The sequence below is a fragment of the Euprymna scolopes genome, chromosome 31 (assembly GCF_053919585.1).
Source record: "Euprymna scolopes isolate OS-2025 chromosome 31, ASM5391958v1, whole genome shotgun sequence".
NCBI classification, from domain to species: domain Eukaryota; kingdom Metazoa; phylum Mollusca; class Cephalopoda; order Sepiida; family Sepiolidae; genus Euprymna; species Euprymna scolopes.
Window position 1 is genome coordinate 56,877,579 of NC_136512.1, and position 16,454 is coordinate 56,894,032.

Sequence of the window (16,454 nt, forward strand, 5' to 3'; positions counted from 1 at the left end):
GCCCAAAACGGCAAAACATTTAACGAAGTTTGCAAATATAGTTATGAACGTAAATGGCAATAAGGGAACTCGAACTTCCAGGGCCTGTCCCGGCAGGTGTCTCAGGGATCCACAACCTGGACTGAGTCGTCATCAAGCTACTGCGAGGAAATATATGACAATGACCATCGGCTGTTGGAATGTGCGGACGCTGCTTGATTTGCCGTTGCATCCAGAGCGTAGATCTTTTCTTGTATCTAATGAACTTCAACGTTATGATATGGACATAGTTGCGCTGTCTGAGACCAGGCTGGTTGATGAGGGACAGTTTTCTGAGTTGGCTGAGGCCTACACAATTTTCTGGAGTGGTAGAGCAGATGGATGTAAGAGGAAAGCAGGCGTGGCTTTTTCTATAAAGACATCAATTCTTTCTAGCCTGGAAGAACTTCCCTGTAGTGTGAGTTACCGGATCATGACTATGAGGTTACCTCTGCTAAATGGTCGTTATACAACATTTTTGAGTGTCTATACACCCACTATGGATGTAACAGAAGATGAAAAGGTTGCTTTTTACCTTGCATTGTGTAATGTAGTAAGACGCATTCCCTCTGCTGATAAGAGCTTCATTCTTGGAGATTTTAATGCTAGGATGGGAAGAGATTTTGAAACCTGGGATGTGCTGGGTAAACACGGAGTGGGCAAGTATAATAGCAATGGTCTGATGTTGTTGCAGTTTTGTTCAGAGATGGGGTTTAAAATCGGTAACACCGTGTTTCAGCAGAAGGACAAATATAAGGCCTGGATGCATCCTGGTACCAAACAATGGCACTTGATAGACTATGTGTTAGTCAAAAAACGTGAGATGAGAGATATCTGCAGTGTTCGTTTCATGCATGGTGCAGAGTGTTGGACCATCGTTTGGTCCGTGCAAAGGTTAAGTGTGTTGTGAAGAACAAGATGAGGGGACCTGATGTGGCTATCCCAAAGCTAATTAATGTTGACTCCCTAAGGAACAATATTGTGAGGGAGAAACTAGTTAAGGAGATGGAAGAGATTGACTGTGAAAACACTTGGCCTGCGTTTAAGGAGTCTGTCTATGAGCTATGTGAGAGAGTTTTAGGTTATTGTGAGCGTAAACATCAGTATTGGTTCAATGAGTATGATACTGAAATTAAGACTCTGCTTGATTCAAAGGCTAGGGCGTTGCATGCTTATCTCGGGGGTGGTTTGAGGGATGGTGAGCAAGGTCGATTGAGGGACAATTTTAAGGTAATCCATCATAAGGTGCAGAGGAGGTTGCGAAACATGGTGGAGTCAGAAAGCTGAGGAAATACAGCTTGCCTCGGATTCAAACAACAACAAGGTCTTATACAGCCTACTACGTGCGGACCATCCAGATCACCTATCACTCTTTTGCGCTCGAGGAATGGTGGGGATCTTCTTCGAGCCCCTACTAACATTGTTCTTTGATAGAGTTAGCATTTCGAATACCTTCTGGATATCTTGGCAGAGGCCCCCTATCTCCAGGAGGTTGAAGCAGCTGTCCATAAGCTGAATAATGGAGAGTCTCCTAACCTTAATCGTTTGCATGCAGAGATCTTTAAATGTTCTGGGCCCAAGATGATGCAACGCTTAGCGGACTTGTTGCAGACTGCTTGGCGGGATGAGTGTGTTCCACAGGATTGGCGTGATGCATTGATGGTTGTGCTATACAAGGAGAAGGGTGTCAGAGATGAATGTGGAAACTCTCGGGGCATCTCTTTGCTGTCAGTAGTCGGTAAGGTGCTCTGTAGGATCATGCTAGACAGAATGCTGTAGCACATTGCTGACGATGTTTTGCCTGAGTCGCGGTGTGGTTTCAGAAGATGTCGAGGGATAGTGGATATGATTTTTACAGCCAGACAACTACAGAAGAAATGTATATAACAGCAAAAGGGACTGTATCCGGTGTTCATAGATTTACCAAGGCCTTTGGTACAGTCAATAGGGATGCTTTGTGGGAGATTCTGAAAAAGCTTGGCTGTCCTGACAAGTTTATAACGATCTTAAAGCTCTTCCACGATGATATGAAGACTGTGATCAACGTTGCGGGAAAGCTGGCTGATCCTATTTCAATAGAAAATAGTGTTAAGCAGGGAGACATTCCAGCACCAACACTCTTTGCGTTATCTTTCACCATGGTCTTTCGGATGGCATTCGGGGGTTGCTCTGATGGTGTCTATATTCGCTGCCCAACTATTGAGGGCTGTTTAACATTAGGTGCTTCAATGCAAGTACAAAAGTACTCATCAACACGATCTGTGACTTGCTCTATGAGGATGACTGTGATCTCCTTGCTCATATGGTGGCTGATATGCAGCATCTTTTGGACGCCTTAGCGGTTTCCTGCAGTGCATTGGGCCTGACTATCAATCTGAAAAAAATTGTCTTAATGCATCAGCCTGCTCCAGGCATGCCGTACGATTAGCCATCAGTTTATATCTATGGGTCAAGGGGAGCGGTTGTTGCTAAGTTTGTATACTTGGGTAGCACACTGAGTATGTCCGGTTCCATGGATGATGAGGTATCGTTACGGATCAGCAGGACAAGTGATGCCTTTGGAAAGTTGGACAAGCGTTTGTGGAGTTGTCATGGGATCTCGCTACCAACAAAGATTAAGCTTTATGCATGCGTTCTTTCTGCTCTTCTATATGCCTGTGAGACTTGGACAGCATACATGTGTGAGTTGGCAAATGTATTTCAGTGATGTTGAGGCTTTTGAACGGACCCAATGTCTAAGTATTGAAGCCTACATTATCAAGCATAGACTGAGAGGGAGTGGACATGTGGTGAGGATGTTAGACAGTCGACTTCCCAAAAAACTCCTTTATGGCGAACTCGCCGAGGGAAGACATCTGGCTCAAAAACCTAAAATGAGATTCAAGGATTGTTTGAAGTCCACCTTAAAAAATGTGAGATGGATGAAAGAGCCTGGGAGAGTCTTGCTTTGGATCATAGAGAGTGGAGAAGGACCTGGCGGGGAGGTGTGGGCAAGTTTGAGGCTGATCGAACCCAGTATGAACTACTGAAACTTGATATTCGGAAAGCGAGGGTAAAAGCAGCGGTGGATGTGCTGGGGCGACAAATTTGTCTGAAGCGTGAGGTGTGCGGAAGATTTTGTCTGAGCAAAGCTGGGCTGATAAGCCAACAGACTACTCATCAGCGCAGTGAGCCACAAAGCAGTCTTGTGTTTCCAGATCTAACCTGTGTCAACTGCCGGTGGACGTGCAAAACAACAGCGTTTGAAGCGGCATTTGATTATATATAGAAGTGACCATCAAGAACGTGCTGGTAGTGGCGCACATGTCTGCACAATGTATGCCAAAGAATGCCAGAGTTTGGCTGGGCTTAAAAGCCACCTTCGCGCGGCCCATCACTAATTTGTTTTATTACATTTTCACCCCCAACAAGGCACATTGCCACTTTGATGTAGGGGACTACTATTAGGGTGAGAAGCTACAGGGGTACTATGTGGGGAGTTGGGCAGCAAGGCGTCGGTTTTCGTGTTTCTGTATATCTATTCTTTTATATATATATATATGTGCTATATTAAGTAATGACAACGTTCGAAAACGAATTTGCTGCCTATATATATATATATATATATATATATATATATATATATATATATATATATATATATCAGAGAGGCGGTAGCACTCTCTATATAGGGATGGCCCGTACACGCCTATATACGCCTACAAAACAAAACTATCCAAATCTCAACTAAAATCAACTTATAAGTTTCAAAAATCACATATTCTTACAGAGAAGTGTCTTACGAATCCAGCGAGTGTCAGAACGTCGGTTAAAATGTCAAAAGAGAGCAAAAAAAGGGTACAAAAATGGCCAATTGTTCTTCTTTCTTCTTTCTTCTTTCTTCTTCTTTCTTCTTTCTTTTGAGACGATGTATCTCGCTGTACGAACGGTCTCTGACAACAGTTCAAGCATCAATCGACTGCTCTTTACACGGAGAAGTGCAGTGACCCATCGCTTTTTAGCTAACTCCATAATTAAATAATATTACGTGTAATAACAAGTTTTAAACACTATATACCCAATGTAGACAGACCACTTCGAACACGGAACTTCTCTCAAAAGGGACAGCTCCAAATAATACACCGGATGCTCACAGACGTTCCAGTTTGCCAGTGGCCTATATTTCTTGGACGCTGAATATATGAGGTGAAGGTTAAGGTTTTTTCTTTAAACAGTAACCCACCAGCGTTAATGAAACCACGAAATCTTTATCTCAGTTGATCAAAATTGTTATAAAAATGTTATAAAAACAAATAATTCTTCAGATTTTGGACTGTAAAATATGTACAAAATGTCAATGCTGTGACCAGGATTCGAACCTAAGTTAGCACGGCCACAACGTGGGGGGCCCTAACCTCTAGACGATCACGGCTAACACTGATGTCTGTCGTTATTGGCAGAAAGACACATGACTACTGTCAAACTATTGAAAAATAAGGAGGAAACTTGAAATTCTCACGCATGCGCAAAAATACACTATAGCAACCATTGTTAAATGCAGCTGAATCTCTTCGCTCGCTAAGAAAAGTAGATCAGACCAGTTCTTCTAAGAACTCACCAAACGCCAAAGGAAATAAGTTAAATTAACCGCAAAAGAAACTGCAAGAAAGTCAAGAAAAATTTAATAGTGAAGGTATGGACATTTTAGAACTTTATAATACTCTAACTGTTTTATCAGAGAGGCGGTAGCACTCTCTATGTAATATAGAACCGATGGAGGACCAAGAGGCAACTCCTAAGGCTCAAAACCCAAAGACCTAAAACCCAGCAGGAAGCGACCTACTACTAATGGAGGCGGCAAGAGCCGCCTCCTAAAAAAGACAATACTATCATGAATGTAAGTTTAAAAATAAGACTGTAAGTAAAAATACTAATTAACAAGAATAAAAAAGCATTGGAAATGCAAAAGGATATAGGGATGGTATGCCAAAAAGTATACAAACAAGATAGCTATGAATGGCTAGGCACATGGAAATAGAATTGCATCCAAAGTATAGCCCTATAGCTTTTTACAACTGTAATGATGGCACGGAATGAAGATTGGAGAAAAGCTATAGGGCTATACTTTGGATGCAATTCTATTTCCATGTGCCTAGCCATTCATAGCTATCTTGTTTGTATACTTTTTGGCATACCATCCCTATATCCTTTTGCATTTCCAATGCTTTTTTATTCTTGTATATATATATATTTAATGGTTCCCAATGAAACCCGCGTGGTTATTAAAGGGTGCTTAATGGAGGACAGAGCTGGTATACAGTCTGTTTATTATACAAATATTATTGGTTACATATGTGCATACATGTTTCAGTGGAATACCACTTCAAGGAAACCACTTCACCAAACAAAAAAAAAAGAGCGTTATTGAAAAGAGAGTCAAGATTACATTCGGTTTTTATAAGATATTTGAATGTGTTTTACGCTTTAAGTAGAGTGTATACTTTGTGAATGTGGACAGTGTAGGTTCAGGAAGGAGGTGTGGTGAAGGAAAGGAGTGGAGTTGGTGGTTGAAGAAAGAGAGAAAGTACGACCCAATGTTGTCAAGCTTTACTAGCAGGGGGTATTGGTATAATTTTAACTTGGCGTTTTTTTTTTATTGGTTATGGCTTTGAGTTGAAACAATATTATACCCTCATCGTCGTTAACTTTCTTTTGGTTTTATGCTTGTTTTTCTTTCTGGTGGCGACTACATTATTCATCTACTTTATTGTTAAAGCCTATTTATCTATTTATTTTATTCCTCGCTTCTTTATCAGTTCATTTAATTCTGGTTTTAAAATTATAATTTATTTTTATGAGATATATTTCCATATGGTTACATTAACAATGAACAGATATACAAGGTTATTGATATGATTTAAATTAAATGAGTTATATTTTCCACTCTACATTGGTGTCTGAAGTAATCAAAGCAACAAAGGTTTTCATATCTATATAAAAACTTAATTTCGATGTTTATCATTCTCTCATTTGGGTTGTTTACCCTTTCCTAAATACAAGAGTATAATTATATTTTATAGGTTTATATCCTTCGTTACATAGATAGGCTTTCCAAATCATATACATGCAAACAAGTGCATAATAGTATATATTTGTCTATCCTGGTGGAGTATTCTGTTCGCAAAGCCCTCTTGTTAGAGTACTTAGTTATCGTTTGGGATCAATTATGTTGTTGGTTTCCTTATGAAACGTTGCTTTACGATAATACTTATCGTAGGTATATATCAACATTCCGATTCCAAGCGTGCTCGATCCCTAGATTATTTTAGTTAATCGTTTTCGGGTGTTTAATTATAAAGTATGTAAAGTGCACTCACCTTTGTCCATTTAGTGGCATATTGCGTTTCTGCTTGTTCAGCTTAGTACTAAACGGTATCGCTTCAAGCGATGTTGTTGAAGGGTAACAAGAGGATGGTTTCTTCCTTAATTTAGCTAAGTTATTTATGCTTGCTTATTCTTCGAAGCTTTTCGCTCTTTATCCATCTATCTGTCTATCTCTCTCTCTCTCTCTCTATATATATATATATATATATATATTATATATATATAATTCAAAAGGACGACTAAATTTTCAATTTATTGCGTCTTACACGTGTTCCTTTTGACTGCAGAGGTTATTTTCGTTATATCACTAAACAGCTCTTCAGAGACAAATAGATATCCTTAAAAACTGCAACAAAGTTCATGATATGCAATAATAAAAGGAAAAAAGGAATTTGGAGAAGAAACGGGATATGCGTAAAATCTGTATTCATAGAAACTCATGCCCTAAAATAATATAACTTGAGTGCGGCGCCGATCGATTTATATTATTATTTTAGGGCATGATTCTCAAAACAACATGGACAATATGTCACGCTTTCATATTGGATTTTATCAAATACACACACACACACACATATATATATACGTGTATATATATATGTATATATATATACATATATATATATACATGAGCATACATTTTTATATACTAACAATCGGTTATGTTTAATTTTGTTTGTTTTTATTTGTTTTTTTTTAGTAGGATGATAATCCGCAGAGTGCAACGACAATCGGTTAATAAGTTTAATTTCGTTTGTTTTTTAATTTTGTTTATTTTTCAGCACAATTGTAATCAATAGAGTGCGATGCCAGTAGGTTAATATGTGTAATTTTGTTGTTTTTTAGCGATTCCAACCGGTTATTATGTTTAATTATTCTTTGATTTTTACATTTCTTTTCAGCAGGATTGTAATCTGTTGAGTGCGGCGCCGATTGATTTATATTATTATTTTAGGGCATCACTCTCAAAACAACATGGACAATATGTCACGCTTTCATACTGGATTTCATCAAATACACACACACACTTATATATATATATATATATATATATATATATATATATATATATATATATATATATATATACATGAGCATATATTTTGATATACTAACAGGACCCGTTAACTGGTTAACCGGTTGATGCAGTCCCCCCTCGTAAAAAATAAAGTACGATTGTTGTTGGTGATCAACCCCCAACCTCACGTGTTAAAAACGGCTTTCGGAATAGATACCCTCAACCTCCGCATGTTTAGAATGGCTTTTGGAATACAACCCCCCTAACTATCGAAAAGTACTTGTCTCTGCCAAATATAAATGAGAATTTTGTAATCAGCATAGTCGAAAACCGATAAAAGTCGTAATGTTAAAGAAAATTGTGGAGGTGGAACTAATGTAAACATTTACCCACAAAAATAAAAAAAGTTCTTGTCTTCTGTATAGTGCGACACTAATCGGTTAATATGTTAAACTTTGTTTGTTTTTTATTTCTGCACGATTGTAATCCGTATATAAATTTTGCTGTTTTTTAAGAAACGCAAATCGGTTTATATGTTTAATTTTGTTTTATTTTTAAATTTGTTTTTTTTTCAGCACCACGGTAATCTGTAGAATGCGACGACAATGGGTTGATATGTTTAAATTTGTTGGTGTTTTTAGCGACGCCAATCGGTTAATATTTTAAATTTTGTTTGTTTTCTTTTAGCTCGATTTTAATGCGTAAAGTGCAACGCCAATTGGTTAATATGTTTAATTTTGTTGTTTTTAGCACGATTGTAATCTGTAAAGTGTGCCGTCAATCTGTTACTGTGTTCAATTTTGTTGTTTATTTTAGCGACGCCAATCGGTTATTATGCTTAATTTTGTTTGTTTTTTTATTTGTTTTTTTTTCAGCACGATGATAATCCGTAGAGTGCAACGACAATCGGTTAATATGTTTAATTTCGTTTGTTTTTTCAGCGCAATTGTAATCAATAGAATGCGATGCCAATAGGTTAATATGTGTAATTTTGATTTTTTTTAGCGACGCCATTCGGTTATTATGTTTAATTATTCTTTGTTTTTTTTTACATTTCTTTTCAGCACGATTGTAATCTGTTGAGTGCGCTCCGATCGATTTATGTTTAATTTTGTTGTTGTTTTTAGCGATGCCAATCAGTTATTAACGTTTAATTTTGTTTTTTGTTTTTTTCAGCATGATTGTAATCCGTAGAGTGCAGCGACAGTCGGTTAATATGCTTAACTTTGTTGTTTTTTTAGAGACACTAATCGGTTAACATGTTTAATTACTTTTTTAATTTTGTTTTTTAAGAAAAGCCAATTGATTTATATGTTTAGTTTTCTTTATTTTTTTAGTACGATTATAATCTATAGTGCAACGCCAATCGGTTCATATGTTAAATTTTGTGTTTTTTTTGCACAATTGTAATCCGTAGAGTATGAAGCCAGTAGATTAATATGTTTAAGTTTGTTGTTTATTTTAGCGACACCAATCGCTTAATATGTATTTTGTTTTTTGTTTAAATTTTTTTTTTATTTAGTACGATTGTAATCCATAGAGTGCGACTCCAATCGGACATTATATTTAATTTTTTTTTCAGCACCATTGATATCCGTAGAGTGCAATGAAAATCGGTTAATATGTTTAATTTTTTTTCTTTAGCGACGTCAATCGGTTAATATGTTTAATTTTGTTTTTTAGCACGATTGTAATCTGTAAAGTGTGACGCCAATCGGTTAATATGCTCAATTTTGTTGTTTATTTTAGCGACGCCAATCGCTTAATATGTTAAATTTTGTTTGTTTTTTATTTTTTATTTTTTTTTCAGCACGATTGTAATGTTTGTTTTAGCGATGCAAATCAGTATATTTCTATAATTTTCTTTGTTTTTAAGCACGATTGTATTCTGTAGACGACAATCGGTTAATATGCTTAATTTAGCTAGTTTGTCTAGCACGATTTTCCTCTGTAAAGAGTGGCGCTATATTGTATAATTTCTGGACCGTTCGTTTATTTATTGTAGAAGTGGTTTCTGAAATATGCGAATTGATCAGGTATCAGCCAATCAAAATGGGCGGAATTTGAGAAGGGTGAATTTATTTATTTTTAATCTGGAAATGGAAAGATTATATAATGTGTACATAGGTAATAACCAGTTTCGATTGGTGAAATGTAGGTATTGTAGGAAAACGTAGAATAAGTCCCGGTATCAACTGGTAGCAGTGGGAAGACTAAATATTTATACAGAAAAATAGGGACTCCTTCCCCTATAGATGTTCCGATTGTGATGATGTTGCTCTTAAGATGCAATGTAGCATTTTATTATAACGATTTAATGTGTCTAAAATTGTGTTCGAAAATTACATAAGATAGTGGCTAATAATAGAGACGTAATGAATTAGTACGTAGCATCTTATTGCAAACCTACCATACTTTGTTCCAGAGGGAAATTTCTGCAGTCAAGATATTATACAGGAGATATATTTTTCTATATATTAGTGGTGATTAAGGTGATAAAACTTGACGGGCTAAGTATATATTTTTAGAGCAAAATATCTATTTCATTATGCGTTGATTTCTTCCTTGGCTTCAGACTTATGCAGAGTTAAATACCAAAAATAATCAAATCGAACCCCCTCCCCACCAAAAAAGCAAAAAAAAAAAAAAAACTAAACAAATAACCCGAACAATTATTTTAGAGATTGAATTGGGAGATCCATTTCGCATAAAAACTTGTAAAATTATACCCCGTTACTTCATGCTAGCTTTTCAAGGCATTAAACTCGTTTTGCTATGGGTGATAAATTTTATTTTTTTATAAATTTTCACCTCAAACAAAGCAGATTGCCACTTAGAAACTAAAGGGTTACTACTTGGTATCATGTCAAATAGGTAACTTTGGAGATTTAAGCAGGGAGATGTCTGTTCACATTACATTTAATCTGCAGTTTAATACAGTCAAGGTAGCAAAATACATGAAGGGAATTCAAAAGGGAAATTACAGAGGGAGTGGTTTAAAGGACCTAACTTGGAATTTGAGGGAACCCACTGGGTTAGCAGGTCATCTTTTCCGGTCGCGTGCAAGCGATAGCATGGTTGTTGGATAATGGGAGAATTGTGGATTGTCCATTATTCATCACACGATTATAATTTGCTTTTAAAGAAAACTACGAGTCCTTATTTTCTGCAAATCTATGTTTCCTCGTCACTTCGATATGCCTTCTCTTGACGGCAGCTCTTTCACTCTTACAGTAATTTTTAGATTCCATTATCTTTTGCCTATTTGTACTTGACTTGTGGCAAAGGAATCGGCTTAATGCATGCCGCTTGTGCGCAATGGAAGCTGCACAAGTTCAAGCAAACCATTGAGGAGAGTGGGGATTGAAATAATATTTTTGTATGGGAACATGTGCTTCTATGTCTGTTGTGCACAGTTGTCTCATTGGAACACTGTTAAGCAGTTCAGAAGAAAGTTCATGGGGCATTTTTTATGTGTTTTCTGATGATTTCCCAATCAGTCTTCTTGAAGCAGCTTGTCATTTTGAGCAGCGGCTTCCCAGCTTGTGGCCTAGAACTTGGAGTGAGAGATAATGCCAATCGATATAACAAAGTGATCAGCGTTTCCAAGTGGATTATGGGTATTTGTCACACAATTTTTGGGTAATGTGATAAGGAATAGATGTAGAATTGACGCTTGCTGACGAGACAGGTCGGGAAAGTGAATGTCTATATTAGAGAATGCGATATAGAGAAACTATGTGTGCTGCTACTAGCTGCATCTGTTTAGCCAAAGAAAATAGCACAGATACTGTTGTGGGCATTAAAATATTTGGGCGTTAGTGTATAAGGAGAGTGCTACACTTATACTATCAGAGACATAGTTGATTAGGAAACAGTCTTGACTTGAGAGAGAACAGTAGAGAAAATATAGATAACTAACGCAGTGTTGTAAGGCTACTCTAAATCACATATAGGTCTGGTTATTTGATTCTATATTGCGCATCAAGCTAAAGGGAGTCTATGGCAGAGAGAAAGGTATCTTCTCATGTTAAAGCAGTTATAGGGAACAGGTTGGTTTCACTTAATGTTAAGATATCCATGGAGTTTATTAGAAGGAAAATTTCTACATCATCTAGTTTACTTCTAAATTCTTGAATATTTGTGATTGTGAGTCTACGGGAAGAAGGAGAATTGGTCTTCTTTGTTTAATGCTTTGTTTGAACGAGCTTTATTGCTTTGGGCGTAATTTGATTTGACGTTTCTTACTTTGAAGAAAGAGTGGCTTAGAGAAGTTGGCAGTTTGATGCTAAGTATGCACATGCAAGTAGACTACAGGGTGAAACAGTAAAATTTTGGCCCTTAAAAAGACGACATGACTCCATTTACGTCTGAAGAAAACCGGTTTTCTTTTATTATTGCGGACCATCTACTACTTGACCAGTTGTGTACAAATCCTAAGAGCGATAGAAGTGTTTTATCATGTTTGAAAGTGGCACAATGTTTAACGAGCGCGATCGGAGATGCGCCACTGTACAACTCACGCTCTTTACCGATCCAAGTCATGACAACGAGACCATTGTCAGCACCCTCAAAATGCGAATCCGAACAGTTCAACGCTTGAGGGCACAGCTCAACGCATAGGACGACAATTTCCGGCCACGGTTATGATCTTTGGTGTGGTTTCAAGTGAGGGCAACATAATGTTACCTCACATCTTCGAACTCGACTTGAAAGTCAACATCAAATTGTATCTGGATGTGACAAAGAATGTGGTGATCCCCTGATGCAATCAAGTCGCCGGTGAAAGACTCTAAATGTAACAGCAGGATTCGGCGCCAGCTCACAAGTCCAAAGGAAACCAGGCTTGGCTTCAAGAAGGAATGCTATGACTTCGTACTCTTCTCTCACTCCTCCCCCGACTTGAACCCGCTGGACTACTTTGTTTTGTCATGCGTCGAGAACATCACCAACATAATCTCCGACAACACCAAAGCCAGCGTGATCGCCGCCGTCGAGTATTTGTCAAGCTCCCGCTGGCGCTATTAAAAAGGTATCAACCAGTTTCGGACTGTATCGAGGCAGTGATTGAGGCTAAAGCCGGCTACGTTCAATAGATGCCAGCTCTACTACATAATCAAGTTCCTTGAATTGATTTTTTCAAATTAAGTTTTAAAATAAAACTGTGCTTTTATTTAGGACGAGAATTTAATCGTTCCATCATGTATTAACCGGTTTTTGTTCACATAGTTTTTGCTTCGATATAGTTTTTGCTTCGATATAGTTCAACAAAGATAACTGCATGGTCTGTTTCCATGCGTTACATAGCACTACAACCGTCTGGATATTATACAACTTATACCCTCAACCTGTCAGACAAGAGCGACCCAGACTAGTCGAATAGACACAAGTAGCAAGCAAGCGTCACAAATAGCAAAGTAGTTCCAAGTCACAATTTCCAGTTCACACGGCCTTTTTTTTACATGGTAGTCACCACTTATCAAGGCCCGGAAGCCATTCGGGAATATTGGTTATTGTGTATACAGTAATAATGGGATAATATCGTAGTAATCGTTAGTAATAGAGATTTGATAAAGTGTCTTACTTAAGGGGGCGGTTTATCAGGATTTTTTTTTATGTTAGACTTGAAGAAATCCAAGTTGTAGTCAGATGGGAAAGAAGCAAACGGAAGAAAGTTCTACAGGCGTGCACTTCTAAGAAAGAAGCTTTGTTCATGTAATCTATGTTTTGATTTAAGCACAGATAAAGAATGGGAAAAATTATTGACAGTGGTTTCAACTAGACGAGTATTTTTCGTGAAAGATTAGCGAGGAGGAACCAGAGATTGGAGTTCAGACGAGCACTTGCCATGGAAATAACGATAAAATAAAGACAGGCCCAGAACGACTCTTCTGTGGAGGAGAGGTTTCAGGGAAGAGAAAAGGGCACCCCTCACTAAGCCACGAAGTCTATTTTGTACTCTGTAAAGTCAGGATAGGCTGTTTTTAGCAGCTCCTGCCCAGATGTGGCAGCAGTACCCCATCCTTGGACGTACTTGACTTTTATATAGATAGAGAATTGCATCAGCAGTGAGATATCTTTTGGAGCGGAAGAAGGATCCTACCATTTTTCCAGCAACCTTAGCAACAGACTTGATGTACGTGTTCCATTTTAGGTCAGGATTAAAGGTCAATCCCAGAAAATTATCAAAACATGGAGCCTCCCCTTGACCAGAGCCATCCATTTCAGTTGATGCCAGATGGGGATCATAGATGGGTTTTAGATGCCTTCAAAAGATTTGAAACCCTCGCTCTTTAACATAGAGGACTTTTTTCTAAAAAATAAAAAGTTTGAATTTTTAAGTAAGAATTGTTATTGATAAGAAATTATATATATATATATATAATCATTTTTTTGTCTTTCTATTCTCTACACCAACATGTTCCTATTTCTTGTATTGTGATAGCCTTCTAACGCTTCCATAAATTACATAACTCACTCAATGCTTCAAGCAAACTACATTGAGTTATATATAATACATATCTTCTATAATATAAAGCTGAATGTGTGTGTGTGTGTGTGTATTTGGTCGCTAATAGGCTCCTATATGGTTGACTTTTTTAAAAAAACTGATTACATATAATGATAGAAGATGTATCGAGACACAGGAAAGGGTATTTTTCATCTGGCAGAACGGTGGTTCATTAAAGTCGTGGGGTCTGCGATCGCACCTGCCCCACAAAGTATGGAAATAACGTTTACAAGTGTTTTTGATATAGATGTACATAAGAATACTTTGATAAATATGTTTTAACTTAAATAGGGATGATATAATAAAATTGTGGGGTCTGCGTTCGCGCCTGGCCTCCATAGAATGGAAATGGGCATAAACTTTAATAAAGACTTTTCATATCTATCTGCGTAAGTATACTTTGATAATTATGTTTCAGTTTGATGAAATATGGTATAATAAATTTATGTGGTGTGCGTTCGCACCTAACCTCCATAGAATGGAAATATGTCACAAAGTTTAACAAGTTTTTTTTAATATAGATCCACAGAATATTGTGATAAGTGTTTCAGTGTGAACAGGTATGCTATAATAAATTATGGGGTTTATCTATTTTATTTTTACTTTCATCATATTTTGCTTTGGTTTTGCTACCTCCAAATTCAACCCAAATTTACAACCCTTCCTTTTCAAACCTATCATACTTTCATAAATCAGAGTCCATTTTCTGTAGGCTGTTTTTGAACCCAGTCAACGACGGGTACTTTTGCTAGTATATATATATATATATATATATATATATATATATATATATAATTGTATATTTTGGCAGCAAGTCATTATTCAAGCACGTGTGATTAAATATGACTATATATTATATATATATATTATATATATATATATAGATGTATGCACACACACGCGCATATATATATATATATATATATATATATATATATATATATATATATATATATATATATATATACTAGGAGGCCGCTCAGCATTGCTCAGTCGTAAAATACGCTTTAATAAGATATTTTTGAATTATGCAAATTTCGTATTTATTATTATATTATATTGGACCCAATATATAGTAAAAATGGTCCGTGCGCCATCACAGAGGATCGAAATCAAAACATTTAGCTTTATTAGATTTTTTTTTACGTCAATGCTTGAGCTATGAGGCCATGTTTGTTGCAAGGCTAAAAATTAAGACATGGACCAATTACCAATAGCTATTACGTTACCCATGCATATTCGTAATGCAGTCGTTCAACTTTTGTCTGTCAAATTCTATTTTATTTTAATTTTCACACTTTTGTACCGATTGTCCTCAGTTAAAACTCAAATATAAAGTTTCGCATAGGTTCGAATATCCTATATATTAAGTTTCATGTCTGTGGATAAAATCTGATAGAGGACTTTGGTAGACGATTTTTTAAAAATCAAATATAAACAACTATACATGAATTATTTCCTGTCAGACGCAGCTCACAAGAACCATGAAAACTAACACCACCGGTAGGCCAAGAGTCGCCTTTACTTGGGCTGATAAGTTAGACAATCCGAACCCGGGATTCGAAACCTGAGCCTCTTGCATGCGAGGCGAGCACTGTACAAACTGAGCAAACGCTCCACACACAAGAACGTCTATTAACCAACACACATCAAGCTAATCCGACAGTGGAATGAACCTACTTTGTTTCGAACAAGGGATGCGATCATCTCGAACAGCTATAACCCAAGCTAATATCTCACAAGTAGAATTTTTTACACTTGCTAAAGATTGCATAACGACAAACTTATCTAGCGAGAAATAAGCGCCTTCAGAATGTGAAAGAATATATAATTATTTCCAGAGGCAAACCACATCAATTGTTAACACAAAACTAAGGAATATATTATGTACAAATTGTTATATGTTATTTCAATTGCACGACCTGGGCAACACATAATTCTATTGATTTTAATACAAATAAATTAAATAAAATGTTTGAAATATTATTTCTACTTGTATATAATGCTATGTAGTATCTATTGTTTTTATTTTATATTTCTCTACATTTTCTCAAATTCACAATTAAATGACGAATACATGAAACTTTTTCGCTATTTGCGTAAAATACAGTTATAGATTCTACTGGTTTTTTTCATACGAAAGAAACTAAACATTACGTTAGAACTTTCTGTTATCTGATTATCGCTATAATCTGGGTAGGCAGCCACTATATAACTTCATTTTATCGAATACAGACTTTATGAAAAACGATTATGTGAGGTTGATAAAATCTGCCGTTTACAAAATACTGAGAAAGCTGTCTCGTTTCATAAATTTGTGATCTTAGATAAAAAAGGTAAAAAAAAAAAAATAAATGACAAAAAATAAATTCTCAAACTTTTGCCAAAGTAAAAAAATATTATTGTATTTTTTAAAAACTATAATACGAGTTTACCACACACACACACACACACACACACACACACACACACACACACACACACACACACACACACACACACACACACACACACACACACACACACATATATATATATATTAGA